This window comes from Phodopus roborovskii, unplaced genomic scaffold, assembly GCF_943737965.1.
Source record: "Phodopus roborovskii unplaced genomic scaffold, PHOROB, whole genome shotgun sequence".
Classification (NCBI taxonomy): domain Eukaryota; kingdom Metazoa; phylum Chordata; class Mammalia; order Rodentia; family Cricetidae; genus Phodopus; species Phodopus roborovskii.
In genome coordinates, this window is record NW_026125546.1 from 1,999,226 (window position 1) to 2,011,652 (window position 12,427).

Sequence of the window (12,427 nt, forward strand, 5' to 3'; positions counted from 1 at the left end):
AGTTTTTGAGACAAAAAAGGATAAAAGTGAATTTAGAGCAGAAAAAGTGGATATTATTTTCCTGTTGTGCTTTGCTCAAGGAATTTCCCCAAAGTAAGTTGAGAACCATGGTGTTGAGAAGAAAGAGACCTTGAAAACTGGGCGGTGAGCACAAGAAGGAAGAGGTGGGAATGACTGCAACTTGCTCCCAGGGACTGGAGACAATTAAAATGAAATACAAAGAAGGTTGGAATGCATCGGTCTTCTTTGCCAGTCAGCCTTGTCTTCATCTTCCTCTCCTTCCTGCCCTTCATCATCATCTTCATTATCTTCATTCTCATCCCATTCTTCATCAGTATCTTCCAGTCCTCCATCGTCTTCATCATCATCTTCTGCCTCTCCTTTTTCATCGTCCATATCAGGAGCCAAATAGTACTGCAAGGGATGGGGCCAAATCCCACCTCCGATGACCTCTCCTCCCTGGCTTTTGGTGATGCCTCTTCCTGCTGGCCTTATTCAAGTGGTTTTGTTTTGTTTTGTTTGCTTTGTTTTTTGTCAAATCCTTTTCAGGTTCCCATTTGATTTCCCTGGGCTTTGAAGATGGGTCATCACTCTGATTCAGATGAAATTCTTTGAAGAGAACTTTGTTTTCAATGTAAGGATTTTCATCAGAATAAAAAAAAAAAAATCTATTCTGTTGTTACCTCCAAATTTGGGATTTTGGCGATCAATTTGGACCTCCTTTGAAAAAAATGACTGGCAGACTTTGTTATATTTTTGTTCTACTTTCAAAATGTCGTTACCGGCTTGATCATTAAGTCTGTCTGTTTTATGTTGTACTTGGTCAATGTGTTCAGTTGCTTCTTGCTGTTCTTTTTCTCCCTTCAGCAGGCCAGGAGGGGCCAGCATGTCCTCCAGCTTTGGGACAGGAACTGTCTGGATTTCTCAGGCTGAGGGAGAAGCACAGATAGCTGTTTTAGGGCATGGCCCAAGGGAATGGTGGGAAGCCAGAGACCAGAGCCTGATGTTCTCAGCAGGAAGAACTCACAGGAACTAGTAAATTATTGTTAGTGACTTGTTCCTGATGCTCTTTGAGGTGGTTATTTTTTGTGTTCTAGTTTTTAAAGAAGGATATTTAAGTTAGATGATTTTATTAATTAATTTTATTTAAATTTAATGTAATTAATTTTTCTGTGATCAGTGCCTTAATTGTACCCAATAGATTCTGACACATAGACTATTTGCCAATATTATTTAGAAACTCTGAAATTTCAAGTGTGTATTTCTACTTTGATCTAAGAATTATATAACATGTCAAGGTCATATGTCCAGATGAAGGGCTTTGCATTTCTAGTGTGAGCACAGGGTTTACTATTTTCTGATTTGGGATAGATTTGTTTATCTCTACTTTGTTGAGACTTACGTATTTTTTTGTGAGTTGTGTACATTCAATTTTTATTAACATGCTGTGTGCACTTGGGAAACAACATGATGGTATATAAGTGTTTACCATTTTTACTTCTCTTATAGCTGTTGAGTTTTGAAGGCTGTTCTGCTATTTGTGAAACTAGAATGTCTTACCGCTTTTTATAATTTTTCGCCTTTAGCATTAGAATTCACACATCTTTGTCCTGTCTTTGTGCACACAACTGCATCTGTGCTGATGATGCCCAGGTCTTCAGTTGTGTTTGCATTTTTCTAGTATAACTGCTTCTCCTTGTATCTCCAGCTTTTATGAATGCCCTTGAGTATGTCTTATGTTTGACAGTAGGTTTTGCTGTCTTGTCTTCAGCTGGACCTTATTCAAACACTTTTTAAATTATGATAAAAGAAGTGTGTTCTCCTTTAAGTAACACAAATGATAACTACACAGCACACAAAGGAACCCTCAAAGCTCTTCTAATTCTGCTCTTCAAGGACAACTGCTATTAGCATTGTGCTGTATTTCATTTAGTTATTTTCTGTCCTTTAAAAAGTTGTTATGAAGTAGTTCTACTTTATTTGTCACCTATTTTAAAAAAGGAGCATTACTTTTTTCAGGTCATAAATTCACTTTCTACATGTTTTCAGAACCATCAAGCTCAACATATTCACCTTTTGTATGTTCCCACATCCAGCCATTCACAATGCCCACTCATGTGTTAGTACTAAAGTTCAGACTAAAGAAAAAAACTCCAACTAGATTTTTTTCCTCTGAAAATTTCAGCCCTATGAAGTTTGTTATATTCTCTGCTCTGCTTTCATTAATATGTCCTATAGCGGGGTCAAGATGAGCTGGATGACCACATAATTTATTCTTTAAGCCAGGAATATTAAAATTTAAAATGAAAGGAGAGCTATTGCTATTTATCTCAGGATGAGAGACTTTAACTAAGGGTGTTTGGAACAAACTGGGTCTTTTAAGTATCATATATATATATATATATATATATATATATATGGGCCATATATATATATATATATATATATATATATATATATATATATATGGGCCTCCATTCTCAGGACACCTATAGGAGGGTATTCTCTCTCTCTCTCTCTCTCTCTCTCTCTCTCTCTCTCTCTCTCTCTCTCTCTCTCTCTCCCCCTCACTGCCTCCTTCCCTCCATCTGTCTCCCTGGAAGTCTTAATTCTTATTTAGCTAGCTGGCCATTTCATTGAATTAGACAAGAGTCATCTGCTTGCTTTCAGTATTGATCTTGTCTTGATGCTCTTCAACTTCCATTTTGGTCTTCACGATGAATGTGAACAATTTGGGTGAATCTTAACAACTAACCCATGGAGCTGGAGAAATCAATGGTTAACAGTGTTTGCTGCTCTTGCAAACAACCTAGGTTTTGTTCCTAACACCCACATCAGGCAGCTCATTGCAACTTCAGTCCCAGAAGATCCATCCTTTTCTGGTGCACATAAACTAATGCCAAGACACACACACATGCACACGCACACGAGGTTTACAGTACCAGAGAGACAGAAGCCCATCAAAGCCAGGAGCGGTACAGCAGCCAAGCATGGTACTGGTACAGCTGAGCACTCATACAGGGATCTGAAAACAGGAAGCAGAGAGTACTACCCTGCTACCCTGGGGATGGCAAGAGACTTTTGAAACATTAAGCCCATTGCAGTGACACTCCATTAACAAGACCATGGCTTCTAATCATTTTCAAACAATCACCAACTGGGACCAAGTTTCAAATATGTGTATGAGTCTGTGGGGCATTCTTATTTTAACCACCACAAGCCAGCTGATGGCTGGAGTGATTTTGTGCTGGTTCAGGCAAGTACTTCACTGGAGTGGATACCCCTCATCAAAGACGGGACTGTTGGGAGCAGAAGAAGCACTGAGTATTCAAAGTCCTGAGTGAGGTGTGTGGGTGACATGAACACTGCCCCATCAAGGACCTAGCCTCAGACCTAGAGGGAAGATCAGAAGGATGGCAAGGCCTTCCTCTGGTTCATGTGTGCATGTTGAGAGTATATGCAGAAAATATCTACCTAGCTCCTTCCCCCACCCTGGATATTTACAGACTGAACACTGCTCCCATATGGAGGCTACTCCTACTGAGATTAGCTAAGCCTGCCTCCTAGATCCTGCTATGTACCATAAATCCCACCTCCTTGTTTGTCTGTATGTAATAACCTTGCCTCTTGCCTCCTTGTTCAGCTGCGACAATCATTGACTCTGCACTGCTATTCAGTTGTCTGTAGGAAATGCTCTGAGCTTCCCCTCCAGAGAGCCCAGCCTACATGATCCCAGCCTTTCTGTGGCGTCTGTTTTTTTCTCTATTCCCTCCTCACCCAGTTATGTCTGTCTCTGGGTTGTGCAAGGATGCAGCATTGAACACTGAGGATTTCATCTTCAAGACTCACGAAGATTATCATAAAAGTGCAGCCTAACTCCAGGGTTCAAGATCAACACGCTGCATCTGATAACAGCCATCCTGTCCAAAGCAAAGCAATAGCAGTAGCATTGGCTTTTTGTTCGTCCAGAGACAAGGGATGCTTCTAGCATTGGTTTTGCCCTGACAGCAAGAATTATGAAAGCAGCTAGGTGGTGGTGGTAACGCATGTCTTTAATCCTAGCACTTGGGAGGCAGAGACAGGCAGATAGAGCTCTGTGAGTTCAAGGCCATCCTGGTTTATAGATCAAATTTCAGGACAGCCAGGGCTACACAGAGACCCTGTCTCTGCAACAAAAAAAAATATGAAAGCTTTGGTACCTTGAAGATATTGTAGCATACCAAATTAGCCTCTCTAATTTTAATGCATCTCTTCTCACCAAGGTGTAGACAGAATTTTTTTTTTATTTCCTTCTTATGAAACATCCAGGTCTTTGACCTGATTGACTTATTAGAGAAGCAAATAATTAAAACTTTCCTAATCCTACATTTGACTACAAAAGTCACATTCCGATATTAGCTGTAACTGGTTACTTGCTGTATCAGTGATTATTTGTTACTATAAATGTAACATGGCATCTCTGATGGCAGTGAGATCAAGTCTTCTCAAGGGAGATAACCTCCTAGGAATTCCTTCTATCAATGTCAACTCCAAGTTTCTTCTACATGACTCAGGACAGACTAATGGCTCATTAGAGACAGATGTAGAAGCCAGAGCTACTGCGGTATTCAACAGGCATTATTATTAACACATAGAATATGGAAATGGATTTCCTGCTCCCTACCACTGCTATCCTTTAAGTTTGCTATAATGAGGTTCTTCATGCTTTCAGTCTAGCTCTTCCTCCTTCTCCTGTTTTGTAATTCTTCTGAAGTTGAACCAGCAGTGCCTTGGATGCATTCTGATGCCTGGCCAATAGTGAGGCTGAAAAGATGAGTCTTTGATAATAACACCAAAGTTAGAACTGGTGACACACCCCTGGGAAATAACCATCCTGTAGGCAGGAGGTTGACTTTCAACCATAATTTCTTTTCCTGTATTTTCTGTGGGATCAAATTCTTATTGCCTAAGACCAATTGCAGAACAATGTTGGATAGTCTTTATAAACTTCAGGTGGTTGGCTTTGTGCAGAGGCATAAACTATCATCTCTGGTGCCTTCTGGAATGAATAGATATGATGTGAGTACCTTGAGTGACAGCTGCCAAGGAACAAAAGAAGTACAGCATCAGCTTCCTCATGAAGTGAAGCCGTAAACATGATTTTAACACTGATGCCTGTAGTAAGACTTTTTCTTCTTTCCCAAGATACAGGAGCAAGAAGTGCATACTTTTTCGAGGCTCAGTTTCATCAATAATTATTCTGTCTATCCTTGATGAGTAATGACACATGTTAACTGCTTAAATGATTTCTGAAATTTTGGATAATATACAACTATAATATGATATTTAAACTCTCTTAATGAGTTAATTTCAACTGGAATTGCCACTAGAATTTTGTGCGTGAAGTTATATATTACTTTATGAAAAGTAGAAAAACAAGATAGAGGCAAGGGCCTTTTGAATGGTACTTCAGTCACTCAGGGAACAAAGCCAACAATTCACAAATGAGACCTCATAAAATTAAACAACCTCAGTACAGTGAAGGAAGCAGTTAATCAAGTGAAGCAACTGTTTACAAATATGGCCAAAGAGTAGAGTATGATGAATGAATGCTTCTCAGTTTATTTTATATAGTCTGGGGTCTCATGACCAGGCAACGGTACCCCCTGTGGGTTGGTCAATCTTCTCACTCCCCTCAGTCAGCATAGTCAAGATAACCCCCTGCAACCATCCCCCAGGACCATCTTCTGTTCTCAGTCAGCATAGTCAAGATAACCCCTTACAATCATCCCCCAGGACCATCTCCTGTTGACAGTTCTCACTGCCCATTACAACTCCACTTTGAGACTCAAAACTACCACTTTAAGCTATTTACACCTCTTGCTTCCAAGGGCTCATGGTCACTTTATAAAGTGTATTCAGTCCAACTTTAAACATCAGCCTCCTCTTTAAAAATTCCAACACTTTAAAAGTTCAAAGTCAACCATGAGCTCCTTCCTATACAAGTAAAAACAAAGTTACATACTTTCAAAATGCAGTGGCAAAGAGAAAACACTATATTCCAGAATGGAAGATGCCAGGCATAACAAGGAACATTCATACTAAATCCTGCAGCTCCGTGTCCCAGTCCTCCAGCTCTGCTGCCCACAGCACATCTTTCCTGGGTTGGCTCTGTTCCAAGACTGATGGTCCTGGGATTGCCATAGTAACTTCCCTCTTACCTTCACAGCTTCATACAATTGGCTTCTTGGGGCCTCCTTACAAGGATGCTAAAGCATTTCCAGCCTTAGCTATTCTCTGATATCATGGACCCAAGACTTCTTGACCCCATCAATCCTTCATCTCCCATGCTTGCAAAACCACAGGGATCATGCTGCCAAGCTCTATTAGCTCAAGATGCAGCCTGACCCTGCTGGCCTGCCGGTGTCTGAGCTTCTATATGCTGACTCTGATGAAACACATTCTTAGGCAATTGCTTTGAAGGAGCTTGGAATCCCTTCAGTTCAGGCTTTCTTCATCAATGAGTTTGGGCCATCTTTAGGGAGCGTCTCTGGATGGATGGGGTTTTGCCCTGGGAACAGTTTTTCTGTTGTCTCAGTATAGAACACAAAAGGTTTCTCTTCAGTGAGGCTGATCTTTTCAAATAATTGCAACAGCTTTCTCAGCAACGACATGAATGTTCCCCTGACTTAAATTTCATCTGACAAACACACCATTCTATCATTTCTTAAATTTATTTTTATTTGTTTTAAAGGTTTAAAAATTATTTATTATGTATACAGTGTTCTCCCTTCATATATGCCTGCAGCCCAGAAAAGGGCGCCAGATCTCTTTATAGATGTGAGTCGCCATGCAGTTACTAGGAATTGAACTCAGGAGTTCTGGAAGAGCAGCCACTGCTCTTAACTGCTGAGTCATCTCTCTATCCCCCCAATCTATTATTTTTAAGTTCAATTTTACTTGGGTTCTTAGGACACAGGAAGAGTGGAGCCAGATTTTTAGCCATAATATGATGGCACTGGCCTCAGGCCCAGATCCATCGAGTGTCCTTGTTTTCCTTTGAATATCATATGTAAGGCCACCAGTGCTGTATTTCTTACAGTGTCATTGTCTTCTGTCACAGTTGGAGAATAGCCTCAATGCATTGTGTGTGTGTGTGTGTTTGTGTGTGTGAAAAATGCCCATATGTAACATAGTACTGTGTAAATTGAATATACACAAAGAAATAATAAAAAAAGAACTGCATGACAGCAAACCTGACTTTGAAATTTAGTATCTTTCCCCCATACCTTTAAACATCTTAGGATAATGCATCTTAAGTGTTTCTATGGTATATGTATTTGTTTATATTGCTTGATATCTTCTACTTGCATTTTCCAGTCAGACTTCTGTTGATCTGATTTACCTATAGTGATATATGTGGTCTAATACATTCGCTGTGGCATAGCCTTCTATTGTTTGAATGGATCCAAACCGATTCACTTTCCCATTTTTCTAATGATGTGCTATTAGGATGCTTCCTTTTTTATTGTTATGAACAATGCTGCTGTGATCATGAAAGCAAAGATGGATGCATTTAATTATATTAAACTATAAACTGCATTTAAAAAATCTTAAGAAAGTAGAAAAGGCAATTGGGTGGAATGTATTTTCAGTGCATATAACCAACAGAGGGCTGGTATTCAAGAATCATCAGAAACCTATAGAAATCAATAGGAAGAATATAAAGACAATAACAATCAGAAATAGTTACGGGATGACTTACCGTGGAGCAGAAGACTAAACCTGAGTGTCCAGTATAACAGTGACAGATGTCTCACAGGGCAAAATGCAGATTAAACTTATAGTAGCTACACCTATTACACCATAGGAAGAAGAGAAAGAAATCATGCTGAGAAGATGTGGGTTTATGATAACACATTTTCCATGACTTGGGGAAGTTTAGATTGATACAATTATTTTAGAGAACAAATTGACACTATCTCCCCTGAGTCTGTAGAGGTGTGTGAAGGACCTCCGGTCCTCTAACTAACTTGGATCGTGCAAAGCATACTGAGTTAGAGTGGTTTTGTTATCTCTGTCTCTGTATCATGAGTGTGTGTTGATTTTTTTGGGGGACTTTTATTTGTTTTTTAAATTTTGTGCTGGATTGAATCCCGGGTCCTTGCATATTCCTGGCAAATGTTCTCACAAGGATATGTGGTAGGTTAAGTGGTGAGGGAGGGATGCTGGGTAATGCCTGAAATCTGAGTTAAATTGTAGTTTTTCTGCTTAGTTTCATCTGTATATTTAAAAATAAATTTTGAGTGTAAAAATATCCTGAGATATTTAATTATTCTTTCCTCCCTCTCCCTTTCCCCTCCCTCTCTCTACCTCTCCCCTCCCTCCCTTTCTCTCTCCCCCCTCTCCCCATCTTTCCCTCCCTCCCTTTCCCTCCCTTTCCTTCTCCCTCTCTTCCTTTTCCCTCTCCCCCTCTCTCTCCCTCCCTTTCCTTCTCCCCCCCTCTCCCTCTCTCTTCCTCTCCTCTTCTCTCTCCCTTTCCCTCTCTCTCCCCCTGTCTCTCCCTCCCCCTCCCTCTCCGTCCCTCTCTCTCTCCCCTCCCTTTTCATCTCCCTCTCCATCCCTTTCCCTTTTCCTCTCTCCTCTCCCCCTCCTCTCTCTCCCTCTCCTTCTCCCTCCTCTTCTGAGGTCTATTGTGGGATGTGTAGTGTGCAGAAGTAAAGGAGGTACAACAGCTACTGATTATTGCTTTTAAGTTTTATTTTTAACTTTTTTTTAAGAGCACAGAGATCTGTGCTCTTATGAACATCTCTATCCAGAAAAGGCAAATAGAACTTCTCAGGGAGCATCCCATCATCTGGCTTAGCCTACCCTGTTTCCTGTCATCTCCATGTGGTCCTGCAGAGGATGCTCTGTAATCAGTGGATGAGAGCGACCCATGATGCACTTCTAACCTGCTCATCTCCTGGGCTTTTATCTGGGAAGAGATATTAAAGACATCCACTTAGTCACTAGAAGGAAATGAATACACAGATTCAGAATGGCTTGTGAAATTACCGAGCACAGCCAAGAATAATTCCCCAAGGTTCCCTCTCTCTGCTTCTATGAGTCAGGGGAAGTAAGCATAAGAAAATATGATGGCAGGGTAGTAGAAGAGGCATTTGTGGTTCTCTGTGTGCTCTAGTATATTGTTCCTGAAACCGTTTCAGAAGGAAAATAAAATGCATTTTCTGAAGTTCCTCCCCTCTAACCCCAAACCAAAATGGTAACACACAACTGTTGGTACCCGTGAGGTAAAGGAAGGAAGACCACTCTAGAACACACGGTAAGTTGGAGATCAGCCCGGCTGTGTAAGACACTTCTTAAAAACTAAAACCCAAACCCAAAACAAAAAAAAAGTTTTTGTCCCTATTTATGTCAGACAGGACTACTTAAAAATTTTTTTAAATTTATCCTCTGGAATTTTATACATGAGTACAATGTATTCATATCATATCTAGGCCCACTCCCTACCTCCAACCCTCCCAGATCCCTCTCTCAATTTGTTTCTCTATATCATGCCTTCTTAAAAAAAAAAAACCAGCACAGAATTGGGCAATGATATCATTTGGTTTTTACATATCACATACACTGAAAAAAAAATCTGACTTTTACATCCCACATATTGACCAAATTTGTGAACACTTCTTTCTCAGTTAGAAAATTGGATTTTAATATGATAAATGAGATCTCAGAAAGTGCTGTGTACAGATGATCAAAGTTGCCAATAGTATAAACCCTGCAGGCAAGCAAGGTCTTCTATAATTTATATCATTCCATTATTTATGAACAGCTTTTCAACAGTTTTGGAAATAATACCTCAGACTGAAGACACCATGAATTTTCTACCATGATAAAATGACACTCATGTGTCGCATACTTGGTTCTCCATGCTTTGCTGACTGAGTTTTCCCTGCTTTCTGGGGGGGACAATGAGACGCACATGTTTTCTCTGCTTCAGACTCTAGTGATGGTTATCAGATCTGGAACAACAAAGAGGTTAAGCATGCATGGCAGAATATCTTGGGTATCTACCACCCACTGAGACCTCTATTGCTCTTCTTATTGACCCAATTCCATGGGGCCTAGGGAGAATGTACCTCTTCTGCTGAGGTATATTACATGTTGTTACCGCTCAGGAGATGGGCCTCCACTGAGCATTTAATTTGGGTACCAAGATTAATGATGCAGTTCACATGTGGGAAGCACAGTACACTTATTAGCCATGTAATGTGGCCCTCTGAGGCAAGCAAGTTAACTGCAGAGAAGGGTAAGAAACGAGTAAGGACTCAGGCTCCAGGACACCGGAGTGCTTACAAAAGCTACCTACTTTTCTTGGAAGCTTAGGGAACTCCATTCTGATTGTGGGAAAGGCAGAGGACTTGGGCTAGCTCTTTCTGCTTGTTCCAGTTTGTCCCATGGGAACATAAAACACTCCAGGTCTTCTTGGGTGACAGCCACAAAACACGGACAGAAAGGCAGAGACCTGCCCACACTGGCAAGGCTTAAGCTACTGTACAGCTAAAGGAGGGAAAGGAAGGTTCTTCATTCAGGGGTGTGAACTGAGGAAACCAAAACCTCAAACACTGGCACCAGCACCCAGCAATGCTTTTCTTAGTTCCCTTTTACACCATTTTAATTTTCAAAATCAAAAGTTCCTTTATAACCTAGAGAGATGGCTCAGTAGTTAAGAGCACCAATTGCCCTTCTAAAGGACCCTGATTACACTCCAGTCCCCCATGTGGTGGCTTATGACCATCTGTAACCCCAGTCCAAGGGGTTCAACTCTTTATTCTGGCCTCTGTGGGCACTAGGTACTCAACAGATGGGCATATACATACACACACACACACACACATACATACATACACACACACACACACACACAATACATACATACATGCATACATATGCAGGCAAGACATCCATCTATAGATATACAATATAAATATTAAAATAAAGTTTATTTACTTTGATTCAAGCTGATACAAATGTCCATGGCAGTGTGAAGGGGAAAGCTCACCTTCTATCGGGAACCAGATGGGCCCCTGAGCAAGCTGTTTTGAGGGCATGCTAGAATGAAAGAACAGGTTCTCGGTATGAAGACATGCTCAGTGAGCTCATGGTCAGGTAAGACCACCATGGCAATTCATGCTAGCTGGAGTCAGAATGGATTGAGAGGCACAGGAAGTGTCAGACTCAGGAGGTGGTGACAGAAAAGGGAGGTAAATCTGTGGTCACTGTGAAGTGCTCGGGACACCAGAATGTGACTAGTTATTACCCCAGCAGTCAAGTCTTTGATTAGGTTCTTTTCTGTTTTCAATCTACATTTTAAAATATTTGTTTATTTTTATTGTATTTGTATGAGGATTTTGCTTGTTCATATCTCAGTGAACCATGTGGCTGGCAGAGGCCAGAAGACGAAGCCAGATAAATTAAAACTGGAGTTATAGACAATTGTGAACCACCATGTAGGCACTGGAAAGCAAACATGGTTCCACTACAAGGTCACTAAGTGCCCTTTGGTGTCTCTCCGGCCCCTAGATGTTCATTTTTTTAAATTTCTCCACTTAAAAAAATGTATGTTTAAGAATTTTATTTTCAGTTATCTTTGTTCTCTTAGGTTGATTTCTCTTTTGGTCAGCATATTGAGTATGACAACATCACTCTGAGTGACTAGAACTAAAAATTTCCCTCTAAAACATCTTTGCTACTTTTCAGAGAATTCAACTTTCTCAAAAACGAAAACATCCTTTAGCAGTAACGGAGGCGTGTTAGGCAGCAGAAACTTCCCGAAGATGATGCATTATAGCATCGTTTCACCAAGTGTTCATTCAGCTCTGGGTATTGTGCACAGAAAACACAAGGAAATAGCTCCAAGGATGGCCATAAAAATTTGCAGCATTTTGTGCTTCACTATTAAACAGAGTTGTAGATATTTAGGCAAAGTATCAAATGGGAAATCTAAAGTTGCACAGGAATAAGTGTTATTCAAGAAAAGTCACTCAGCAGACATCATGCAAGGCTCAGTTAATGAGCACAGTCAGTAAGTGCTCATGCTGGGAGAGATGTTTTATTAATACCATGCCATGGATTGTTTTAAAAATGCCTGAAAAGTTGCTCCCAAGACATTTCAAGAAGTTGAGGTATGCACTCAAAGAGCATAAATAGTGGGTGCAGGCTGTCCGCAGTCTCCTCTGGTTGGTACCTGGTTGAACAAGCATCCGTTGTGGGGTGGGTATGTCTAGGAGGATTAAGAGGACATGGCACCCAGGGACTGGCGCAACTTGAAGGCAAAGATGATGAAGAAGCAGGGATCTAGGTCAAGGACGGAAGACTGCAGTGGGAGGCAGGGGCTTGTCACATCTGGAGGGTCTGCTATAAGTACAGAGGAGGGTGGTAGAGCCTG

The 12,427-nt window shown here is 40.8% G+C and overlaps 1 pseudogene; it reads right to left on the minus strand.

The window, feature by feature from the left end:
* Nucleotides 1-204: 204 nt before the first annotated feature.
* Nucleotides 205-6,183, minus strand: LOC127216490 (protein SET-like; annotated as a pseudogene).
* Between the last annotated feature and the right edge of the window lie 6,244 nt (nucleotides 6,184-12,427).